Raw genomic sequence first — 12,746 nt, 5'->3', positions numbered from 1 at the left:
GCAGCCAAGAGGACTTGCTGGGGATTCTGGACACTTAGGTGCTCTTCCTGGTTCTGCCACTTGCTTGTTGGATTCAGATGGACAAGCCACCTTTACTTAAGCCAGTTTACTAATGCCCTTCACAGCTGATGGCATTATACAAGACAGGTTTCACTCCACACTTAAAAATACTCATTCCCTAAGAACCAGCAGATGAAATGGATGTTGTTCTGTTGATCTTTCCAAAACCCACTAGAATTTAAACATAGGACAGGTGTCAGGTCTCTCTGCAGGAGCACTGAGGCAGGCCTGTGAAAGCACAGCAGTGAAACATGTGGCACCTGCAGCATTTAAGGACTAGAAATCAAAATATCAAGCTTGTGGCAATCATCAGTCAAAAAGCAAGTGTTGTAGTTTACAGATTTAAAATCATGTCTGCAAATTTTACCCAGGACCTCAACTTGACATCAAACTAATTTGTCAAGTATGAACTTAATTCCCTCATCAACTAATGATAATTATTCTCTCACTAGGTCTTGTTACCAATTTAAATAGAGTTTATAGTAACTAAGGTGGGAACAGGAGTCAAAATTTCATAGTTTACATACTCCAGTTCATAGATGTTTTCCATCATTTTAGACAGGTAAGATCTCTTTTTATTCAGAAATCTTTATGAAATCTTATTCTGAAATATAATTTCCCATAGCCTTTCTTAATTTTTGAATTTTTTATAAAATGTATGTCACTAGTGTACTCCCATTCTTATTGACTCTCTCTGTAAAATAAAGAGAATGGATTGAGATAACTTTAAAGAACTTTTGTTCTTATTCTAGACATTACACGGTGAAATAGCACAGTGTTTGAAATGAAGGCTTCCTAATTAAAAAAAACAGAGTTCTTTTTTATCCTGGTGATAGTTATATTACAAAGACACATTATTTCAGTACTATGGACTACATGAGAATTAAACATCTGCCTACTATTTATTGTAACATCAATATAAAAAAAAACTATTAGAGCATCAAATTATCATGTTACAAAGCCGTGAGATTCATCCTGTCTCTGGGGATTTTCAGATATTAGACTGATGCAATACTTGTTCTTGGCCAAGTAAACTCTGTGCTCTCTTCTTTGTTTCATTATGTATAAATATGTACATGCATTGTTTATAGACTGTGTATTCTAAGCAAGGCCAGGTCTGATTCACAGCTGTGAAATTAATCATGTTCTATGTACAGGGGATTTCAGGGAAAATTGTTTTATATGAGTACTCTGACTCTTCACAGTGTTTCTTTTCTTGTGTGGTAAATCTTTAAGGCCAGGCAGTACAACCGATAAATTAAATCTATGATTATGTAACAGGCTCAAAGATCAGAAGATTAAAAGTAAAAGCAAAAAAACACCAAAAAACCAAACCAAAACAAAAAAACCCAAAACCCCACAGTAACTTAAAACATATTGAAACATAAACATACAGCATCCATAGCATAAATCAACAGCTTAATGTATTAACTACTTGGCATAAGAAAGACATTTTCCCTTTTAATTATTTCTCAGCAATCTCCTCCTATGATGCAAAATAGCAGTGCACAACAATGGAAAGTGGGCAGTCCTGCCAGACATATGACATGAAACATGTGACAGGAGCTCAAATGGAAAAAGATCAGTGGGTACCTCTCAAAGTGTGAATCCAGATTAGTTTGTGAACAGCTTCCACTCATCATAACAACAGCAAATGCTTTCTGCTGCTTCACAGCCTGAATTGTCATTTTCAGAGTTGTGCCATTGCTGATTTTCTAAAATTACTTTGACCATGAGGGATTAAATTTTGTCTTTCTTTTACAATCAGTGAAATAAAAACTCAGGGATCTGAACATAGAAACAATTTTTCAATAAAGTAAAATCTGTATCTTTCAAATGTGGAACAAGTTCTACTTACAGATATGTCATGTGGCATTACTGGAAGGAAATCAACAATCAGCATGAAGAACCAATCAGTGGGATTCACTGCCAGCACCTCCTAACACCAAATAAAATGCAATGCCCCTGAACCTATGGGAGTGATATTACTCTGGGAAAGAAGCTAGGGACTGAGCAGGATCCCAGTAGTACCAGAAATTACTTTAGACAATGAAGACAACTGAGTCCTGTACATCAGGTCTTGATTTTTGCTGAAGAGGTGTTGAGAGACATCTCCAGACACTTGCCCAATTTGAGAAGTGGTGGATTGCAGAACCCATGGCCACTTGTCCAATATATGTTCTTTCTTCACTCTTTTTTTTCACCTTTCCTCTTCAGAAAGACTTTTTCAGAAGTCCTCTGGATCAGCAGCTGTGCTCCATTAACAATCCTAAGGGAGATAGGAGAGTGAGATGGGGAGCTTCAGAGATCTGATTAACCTGCATTGCCCACTGAGCAGGTTGACCAAGGATCCATAAAAACAGCCAGAAAATGGGGCCAGATGCCTCTGAAAGGTAATTGTGAATGCTTGGGTACTGAGCAAAGATCCTGCAGTCACAAGACTTTTACATTCCTCTGTTTGAGATCCACATCCTAGGTCTTCCTCTAGAGCCCAGTGGTTAGAGAACTTTATAAGAAATCCTGGGATTAGATTAGGCAGTATCTTCTAAAACTGTTTGTAGCAGTAAGATTGCAGTCATTCCTCCCCTTGAAGATAGAGGAAAATTCATACTTCTGAGGAGGAGGTTACCAGAAAATGAGATCCTCTCTAGGCCTTCATTACAGTACTGTCTTTACTGAAAACAGGTTAGGCATAGAAAGATGGATGGGAATGTCCTGAACCAGAGAGTAATATACCAAATGGAGAAAATCAGTCCACCAATTGTGTTTAAGAAAAATAAACAAACAAAGAAAAAAAACAAACAAACAAAACTTTGCACCTAAGACTTGAAAAGAATTTCCAGAACTAAACTTTATTTTCATAGACTTCCTTGACAACCTTGAGGTGTACACCAAAACACTCTTGTGAAAGAATCTTGGAGAAAACTACTGCTTTGACATCCCCTATGAACTGCCTTAGTGCTGCTGAGCCAATTTTCAGAGCCTGTCTCCATCTGAGTACGCAGGATACAGAGCAGAGATCTAATCCTCACACTTAGGATGCCCAAGTTTTAGGCAATGCAGTGCTAAGTTGAACCACCCCTAAGTCTTACCTGAAATCCAAGCACATCAAAGAAAAACAAACTTGACTCATTGAGCATTGGACTTCAGAAACTCCAAACATTTTAATAAATATATTTTTTTGTGTTAGTTCTCTTTTTAACACTTTTTTTACAGGAAGATCTAGATTGTTAGTTGCAAACTGGAGTGGAAAAGATCTTAAATAGAAGAGTTAATCATAAACTTAACAGCTGAAATTTGTACAACTCATTCTTCCTGAAGGCATAGTCCCACAGAGGGAACAAGACATCATTAAAATCAATATTTTTCCATTCCATCTATCCATACTAGCTTCAGGACTTTACTGCTTCAGACTTTTGAAGCCAATTTGTACTGAAATGACGATGTGCCATACAAAATAGTAATTGAGACATGCTTATGTTTTTGGATCATGACAGTTAAGTAGGTGAAATCATCCTGTTTTAATTACAAAGCAACTCCCCCTCAACCATGTTTCTTATGGTTAATGTTTTTTCCCTAATAAAATGCAAAGGATTATTACAAGAAAAACTTATGTCATTTCTTGACAAAGAAGAAATATATTTCCTGTCTACCATGTGTCTAAACACTGTTCACTTTTCTATTTCAACAATACCACTGAGTCAAAATCAGCTTTGCATAAACCAGGATTTGACCTTTTTAGGTTTCTCCTGAAGAAGATATTTAGGAAAAATGAGTAATATACTAAGAAAAGTTAGTCTGAAGTCACAGTAGAAAAAAAAAGTGGTTTGTATCAGTTATCTTTATGACAAAAATATGTTTCATTTTATTTAACTAAAGTAAGATGAGCAACTCAGAACCAGGTTGTGCTCCCCATTACACTGGAAATATCCTAACAAAATGAAGAACTGTCCCACATCCTAACTGTCAAGCATTCATTACATGTTCTTGATTTACACCTTTAAGTGCCAACTGATATAAAAGACATTATGTCAAACATTTCTCATAAAAGTTGTAAAAGCTTGTATCCTGAAAGTGCCATTTCTTGGGCTCAGAAAATACGTAAATCTACTGAGAAGTGCTGATTTCTCAAATGCCTGACTTCACAAATGCCATGGGCATCCTTTCAGAAGGACATCTGTCAGAGAAGAAAGAGTTATGTTCTTTTCTTGATGTCTGTCCTTGTGCCAGAGCACATATTAAGAGGCAAGAAACTTGCTTTCAAAGCTTCTTAAAAGGAGACATTTCCTCTTTCAGGAAGATGGCCTCAACTACCAAACTCTCGCCTGCTCCTCCTTATGGAGTTTTTGAAAAGCTTCTGTCTGGTGCTGGAGCAAGGAAACCTCCTTCTCCCCATTTGTTCCTCTTCTTCCACACTGCTCACCTGAGATGAGTCTCTATTCCCAGCATGATTTCTGTGTTTTACATTATCCCCCCTTGTATAATAAGCATAAACAACCCTGAGGAAGGAAGTAAAATCTATAACCTTTGCCAATGTTCAGAATGGAAAATTATATTCCTTTCTTCACATTCATTGAAGATTTCCCTGCAAAAAAGAATGTTAACCCTTGTAGTTGTGGAAAAAACCACCAATCTAATATTTCATACTACATTAAAAAATATCTCAAATATTGCTTTGTTAATGACTATTTAATTGCAGAATCATAGAATCACTTTGGTTGGAAAAGAACCTTAAGATCATAGACTCCAACCATGAATGTTTGTTTTAATTAATTTTGAAAAGCATTGTTTAAAGAGTTTTTCAAGCTGTGAATCCTAATCTCAAATACCGTCAAACACGAGCATCTGTAACACAAAATCTCTTTTTTCCTCAAATATGTTATTAACAGATGTCTGCCTCCCGCACATTCTGCAAACTGCTTACAGGTGGCAAGGAAATTGTTTTAAAACACTGCAACAAAGACACAGAAAAAGCTTGTACCACCTACCCAAAGAGACTTTAACAGATCCCCAGAAACTCATCAAGGAAAAATAACGCAGGGTATTAGAACCAGAAGGGCTTTCTTCAAGAAGCAGAAAATTCTTTCAAGCAAGGGAGGTGAAATTAAGCATAAATTCTGGCAAGCCTAGAATAAGATAGGCCAAAAATCACTTTCTTTAATAATTGCAAGAAGGATGAAAACTGTGAATAAAACTTTTTTAAACATACCGAAAGCAGGAAGCATGCCAGTTTGTCTTCAGGGTTGATAGTTGATATAAAAGATAAAAAAAGATAATTTCTCCAACAAGATGCAGTCTTAGCAGAAATACTAAGTGAATTATTGGCATTGGTGTTCACCATAGAGTAATGCAGGTAAGCTGTGATACTGAGCCTTTCTTCATGGCAGACAAATCTGAGGAAATAACTCAAACTGAAGTTTGCTTAGAAGAGAGTTCTGATCATTTTTTCATCATTGAGAACACTAAGAAATCAAAATAGTTTTCCCTTGAAAACTCAAAATCAGATTATATTTGAGATGGTCAGAATTTTTTGAGTCTTGGATGCTGGAAGACTGAACATGCTGAATAAAATGATATGTTTTCAAAGAATCTGACAGGAGATATCCAGAAAAATGCACATTAGTAAGTCTCTTTTTCTTGGACGACGTAGCTGAATTGCACAATTAACTACATGAAAAATTACAGTTTAATATAGAATACTCAGTATGAGTTTTGCTGGGGGAAATTGTGCTTCACTATGGATTGAGAGTAAAAAAAAGAATTACGGATGATCTCGTTCATGTAATGCACTTGAATTTTCAAAGAACTTTCAAAGTTCTTCATTAGAGTTCTTACCCTAATAGGGAAGGTTTCCTCACAGATTAATAGTCAGTTAAAAGCTGAGAAACAAATAATGAGAACAAACAATCTGAAATGCTGCTATTGTTAATCCATGAAGATCTGCACTTCAATGCATGTGACTAAAAATACATGGCCTGGGGTGAAAAGGAAGACAAAAACTGTTGATATACATCTTTTCAAGACAGTAATGCCAGAAACTGACTTTGGAGAGCTGAGTATGTTAGATGATATTGGATGATTAAAAGGTCAAATGAAAATTAAGTATGGATAAATATAAAATAGTTAAAGTCTAGTTACTCATATGTCATTATGGACTTTAAATAAACTGCTCTCAATGAGGAAAGGGATCTTTGGATAATTGTTATTTCTCTAGAATCACCAGTTCAATGATATCAACAATCAGAGGAAAATAGAATGCTGTTAAAGACACAATAGGAAACCTTGTACCACTGTAAAAGTCAAACACACCTGCTGTGCTGCTGAAACTGCTCCTCACCACTCCTCTCAAATAAATATAGCAAAACTTGTAAAGATATAGAGAGCTGTGACAAGGATGGTGAGAGGAGAGGAATGCTTTCCACCTGAGAAGTTTTCAAATAGCCCAGAGAACTCTTCTCAGGAAAAGCAGGGACCAAGAGTGATTTGACAGGCTGTAAAATCATGAATAGGCTGAGAAGGTCACTGGGGAATAATCATTCTCTGTATTTACAACACAAGGATGAGAAAGAACTAGGTAGAATTATCAGGCAGTAGGTTTGAAGGAAGCAACTGGAGTACTTTTTCACACAACACCTCATTATATTGTGGAACTCACTGCCACAGATAATTTCCTATGCCAAATGTGTAAATGGATTCAAAAACACATTAAAAAAAATAAGCACTGGAAGATCCATCAAAAACTAATAAACCCGATGATGTGGTGTAATCTTCAGCTTGAGAAAGCCCCAAGAAGAGATGGCTGGAAGCTGCACAGCTGTGCAGTTACCAAAGCATTTGTTGACCAGGATCAACAACCTGATGTTGGCACAGATGAGTTTTAAATCTGACTAAAACCAGATGGGTTTATATCCTTAACTCTTGTTGCAGTTTCTAGTGAGTTTCCCTCACCCTGAGCAAAATTCCTGAGGTGTATTACCTCTGCATTCTCTCTTTAGTGACTGTTTCCATCTGACACTTTATTAGGGCCCATGCTTTGCACATGCATGCCTTTATTCATCTTTAATGCTAGGGCTATACCCATGAAGAGAAACCAACATTTATTTTATGGCAAATCAACCAGGAGCATATTTTTCCCTCTGGAAGGATATGTTCCTTTCCCTTGATCACCTAAGTTTTTAAGTTAGGCATCTTAGGTCCATCATAACAAATAGATAGATCTGGATGGTAGAGTAGTTTGAGATTCCCTTGGCTTTATTAAAATTAAAAAACAAAAAAACCCAAAAAAAAACCAAAGAAAGGGATAAATTGGACAAAAAGGGAAGAAAAAAAGAAAGTGGTAAGTAGAAAGATGAGAAGGTATCTAGAAACAGAGAAGAAACTTCGGACACTAAGTTATAAAAGAAGCCAAAATAATTATTTTATTGTTGAAACTTCAACTGGTCAACCATATCAAGATGTAGCACTTTTAAAATATAAAACATATTTCCACACATGAAAATTGCAGTCCTTAAAGTTATATTTAACTTACTTTTTCCTTCCTTCTATGCTTCAATATTATGAATGACACGCTGAAAATTTTTATTTATATATTAACCTTTCCTTTTCACTGGACTGTAGAGGAGTGCCATTGAATGGGGGGAAGAAGTCACAGTTTATAAGGAACTTAACTGAAAGCACAATCAAGTTTTTTCATATCTTTTTTTTAATATTTTGTAGCGAAGAGCCAACAATTTAATCAGTTTGGTATGTGATTAGCCCCATTTTTCCCTTTTGGTCCAGACACACCACTGACCTTCTCTTGTAAAAGAGCTCAGAAAAGCATATGTTTTTCTCCATGTATGGATTTTTTCAGTCAAAAAGAAATTTCCACTGCATCATAACACCTTTAAGCTTATTGGTAGTATTTTCAGGAGGACTCTTCTAATTTTAACTTCAGTTCATCAGAGAACTGGTGAATGACTGTTCAGTGCTTTAGAAAATGTTAATTTTCTTCACTGAAAGACCTACACTTATGTCATGGTGTTGCTGTCAAAGAATGCAAGAGAGGTATCAGCTTTTGTAAAATGTGCTTTTGTACTCACTGCATAGGCAATTTCAGCATCATCCAAAACAACTCACCAAGTTATTAAGTCACTTTTACGGACTCTAAGTATTCACAATTTACATATGTCTTGGTTCCTGGGCCTTCAAGAGTCTCTTTTAGGCCCCTGAAGCCAGTTCCCAAAATCTGTCACCCATAAACTAGGTAATACCTTCAATTACTTAATAGCTCCAATTTCAAACTTTGATGAAAAACACTTATCTACAGAAAAATTCCCTGATTATCATAGTCCCTGTATAATAAGCCTAGATAAAAATTGAAGCCCAAAGTGGGGAAGATTCCTTAGGTGCTTCTAAACAGATTCAAATTACCTATTTTTGAAAATGTTAAAATGTTATCACACTTTTCTTTTTGTTTTGTGGGGGAGATTCTGTGAGAGATATTCTGCCTCTACTATGTCAAAGTGAAAAAAAGGAATGCTTTGATAATAGCCTGGCTGTCTTGTTGCTGGGATGCTATTACTTTGTGCTTCAAACAGTTGGAGACTGAGAAAAGGTGTTCCCTTTCAGTACTCAGATTTCATGACACTCTGCTATTTTTTTCCCATCAGATGGGAAATCCCACTCAAGGGAGAAGATATATATGACTACAACTTGCAGCTCCTTCGAGATGACAAATGCCATGATGAAACAGAAGAAATTTCCCATTAAAATAAACCACATGTCAGCTTTCAGCTCAGGTTCAGCCAGCTCCCAACTAAGGAAATATGCCTTAGCAGTAGATCATGGAGGCAATACATATCTGCTTTACTCCAAGTGGCCCACAGAGAAACGAATAGAAATATGAGCTATCACTGACTATGAGAATGAGCAGAAAAGCCCTCCAAGAGCAGCCACCCCATGCTTTTATCAGTGCATCCCTAAACAAAAGAGATGCACACAACTCCTTGCCTTAAGCAATGCTTATTATCTTATATCAAAATAAGCTGTCTAATTCAAGGCCAGACATCCCCAGTGAATGGTGGAACCATAGAGAATTCCCTGCTGATTAAGGTGCTCCTTGTCACTGGATATAAAAAACCTGAAGAACTGAAACTCGCTACAAGGTCCAGCAAAATATAATGTATTTGCTTTGCCATAGCTAAACAGATTCCTGAGGACACCTATTTATCTAATGAAAAAGCAATAAAAATAAGTTTTGGAAGTAAAGGAAAACCTGGAAATAGGGCAGAAAAAGTAATAGAAAAAACTCCAGTTAAAAATTATTAGCTTTCTCCATTCTTTAATAAGGTAGAATGTGGAGAGAAGCTAAGTGCTTAGTTCTCAGTTTAGCCTCCTCATATTGACTCTATCCACACAAAAAGCAATACTGAAGTGTTTAGGAATTTTTTGATAGATTTTTTCCTCTAGTACTTCATTATTTTAACAAAAGGAAAAGATTTTCCAAAATGTATGTATTAAAAAAGAAATTTTGGGCAAAATTTCATATCTACCAGAAAGAAAGCTGAGAGCCTGAATGCTATAACTTCTACCTCTCCTATCTTTCTTTCACTCCCCCTTAATCATACTCCATTCTCAATTTCATAAAACCTGATTTTGTCTTGACTCAGATATTCAACTAAATCTACGCAATGATTGTTTTCAGGTCAGCCTCCTTTGGTGTAATTCCTTAGATACACACAGGGGAATAAAGTATTCCAGAAAAAACAGGTGAACTAACTTTCCTGACGTGAGGGAAAAAAGTCTTAAATGGCTGACAGGGTTTCAGTCCTGACATTTGAAATGTCCTGGCTCTAAGGTACATCTTGTCCTTCTTGGATGAAAAGTCAAGATTAATATTTTTCTAAAATATTCATTTCATTGAGTTCAAGCCCTAGTCATGAGTAAATTATGCAGGACTTACCAGGTCATCAAATGTTCTTTTCTCAGCTGAAGTGGTCAAAGAGATTATAAAGAATTCTTCTGTGAATGGGACCATCATTATCCACACACTTCATTGCAAAGAAATAGGAATGGGATGCTGAAGGGACTTTATTCCACATGTAGTGCTTACATTCCAGTTAAAACAAGCACAGCATAGTTACAGAAGTAGAAGCAATTCTATTTATGGTCATCTTTGGAAAAATGAAAAAAACAAATCAAAAATATATAATTCCATACATACTTATAGTATTTTTTGTAAAACTAAAAAACTAAAAAAATTTCTGGTAAAACTGAGTTTGAGCAAAAGTCAGATGAGGCAAAATGACCATTGCATATTTAATAGATATACAGTGGTGCTTCAATACTCACTGTTCTAATTGCAAGGCTATACCTGTGAATAGTTTCATGATGGTGAAAGTGAACATTCTTATGGTGATGGTGGCTTTACATTTCTTTAAGAGATCAATTTGATAACAGTTTTACTGTTTTATACTTTTTTACAACAAACATATTTGCGAGCACTTCTATCCAGATATCTTTGGTTTAAATTAAAGGGCAAATGTTTACTTAATTTTTTAAACGTTGTGTTTATTGCATTTTAAAAGCACACACATACAATCACTGATCCTTTTTGGATCATGACCTAAGGAATATAAGAACCAGAGAAGATTTAAATATAAAATTGGAAATCAAGATGATAATGTCATGAGTAATAATAAACCACAGATTATTATAGTGCATTTATTCCCATGCAGAGATCAGCTCCAAAATAAATTGTAGACCTTTCTGAACCACAAATAGACCATGTGGTGGCTCCTCTGCCCAGAGTGATTTCCCCCTTGAATGTTACTTCTCCCTCAAAAAACATTAAAGCTGACTCCCAAAAAAAAAAAAAAAACCCTTAAAAACAAAACTTTTTTTTTTTTATTCTTATAATCTGTAGGTATAGCCCACATTAAAAAGTAAAAAATAAAAAATTACTTGTAGTCTAAGGGCAATAATGCTCCAAAAATCTTTAAATTATATGCTGACTAAAACCTGCTGAATAATGAACAAAAAGAACACCCTTTCTTGCACATCTTTCAACTTTCATTGCATCTCATGAATTCCTGTATTTATCAAATTTTATGTTATGTTTGGGTTTACCTCTCGTAACTATTTGAAAAATGAGTATTTCACATGAATATCTTACCATAACATTTATTTTTTTCCATGTCCCACAGACAGCAAGTAATCTGCCTCTCTTTATTGACTCCCATATAATTTAGCTAACTTAGTACTTATGCAAACACCTCCTCCCTCCTCTTTGCTTCACAGTTCCAAGCTACATTTTCTCCCCAGAGATCTAATTCATAACAGGTTTACTAAACCTTGGACCAATCTCTCTCTGACTTTGAGGATTGTGCCATTTCATACCTGAGGAAAGTTTTCTGTGCTGAAAATCCTGTTTATTCAAACTATCTCAGCTGTTCTAACAAAGGCGTTCCCTTACAGGAAGCTGTCTGTCTCACTGAGGATGAGAATTTACTAATTTAAAAAATCTGACTTTTGTTATTCATTAGTCTATCATTTATTTTTAGCTCAATAATAAGAAAGAGATGTAATGAGACTAGCAGCTAATATAGTGCTAATACAATTAGCACAGCATGTCTGGCAACCAATCACATACCACTAAGAGTAAATCATTAATGACTTTGAGAATAACCACTGAATTTTAATATATTCACAAATATAATGATTACTGGTAATTATAAATAAAACCAGAAGTGTACAGAAGATAGCATAAATTATTTAGAAAATATTAGCTTTTCAATGGGCAACCTAACTGAGCTTAGTCTATATGGAAAAGTTGAAGGCATAATCATTACAATTGTAGATGGAGCTGTATGGTTTCACCTTTTTTGGTATTATATTTCAAAAACCCTTTGTTGAAAGAAATGGCGTGATGGAGACAGAAGTGATGAATGCACTGAAAAATTGCTTCCTGTCATAAATGACTTTATAAACCTACTGGGAAATTTTTCATGTCTACATCTGCTAGATGGTGACTAATGCAGGATAATCAAATTAGAAATCATTCAGCCAGTAGGGACTAGTGACCACACGAAGGTCCAGTGACTAAAGCAAGATTAGAAGTTGATATGTGTAAATCACAACTGATTCTAATCAGAAGCAGATGCCTGATTTCAGACAGGTCTTCACGGACAAGACGTCAGAAAAGATTAGAAATAATTGAGTAGATGGAGACAATGAAATGCAGGCGACATTATTGTACAAACAATTGACAGAACTCTGTGCAAGTAGGTAGGTATGCATGGCTTAAATGCACAGTGTCCACTGAGAATATATATTAAAAGAATAATTACTCTCTAACTTATTTAAATTTATAATAGTTAGTGTGTACATCACATGTAAACATATTGTGAAAATGTGAAATGGTTGATTAAATTTGGCATATGAGATAATATTCTCCACCACTGGATTTATGCATTTGTTATTAACACATAGACTTTGAAGATGCTTTTGAAAATTGTATGCTTATAGTTATAACAAATCTAAACTGTAAGCTGCATTTTAAAATGTTCCTACCAGTGAATACAAACTAAAAATCATTGAATAAATGAAAAATAAATTTACTATGGTATTTATTATCTCATTCTCTAAATTTTACTGCAACTTAGCAAAACCTTTCACCCATTACTGACATATATCCTTGTTTTTAT

Source organism: Lichenostomus cassidix, chromosome 1Aa, assembly GCF_008360975.1.
Source record: "Lichenostomus cassidix isolate B80296 chromosome 1Aa, HeHo_3.0, whole genome shotgun sequence".
NCBI lineage: Eukaryota > Metazoa > Chordata > Aves > Passeriformes > Meliphagidae > Lichenostomus > Lichenostomus cassidix.
The sequence above is the reverse complement of the archived record's forward strand: the minus strand, read 5'-3'. Positions refer to the sequence as shown.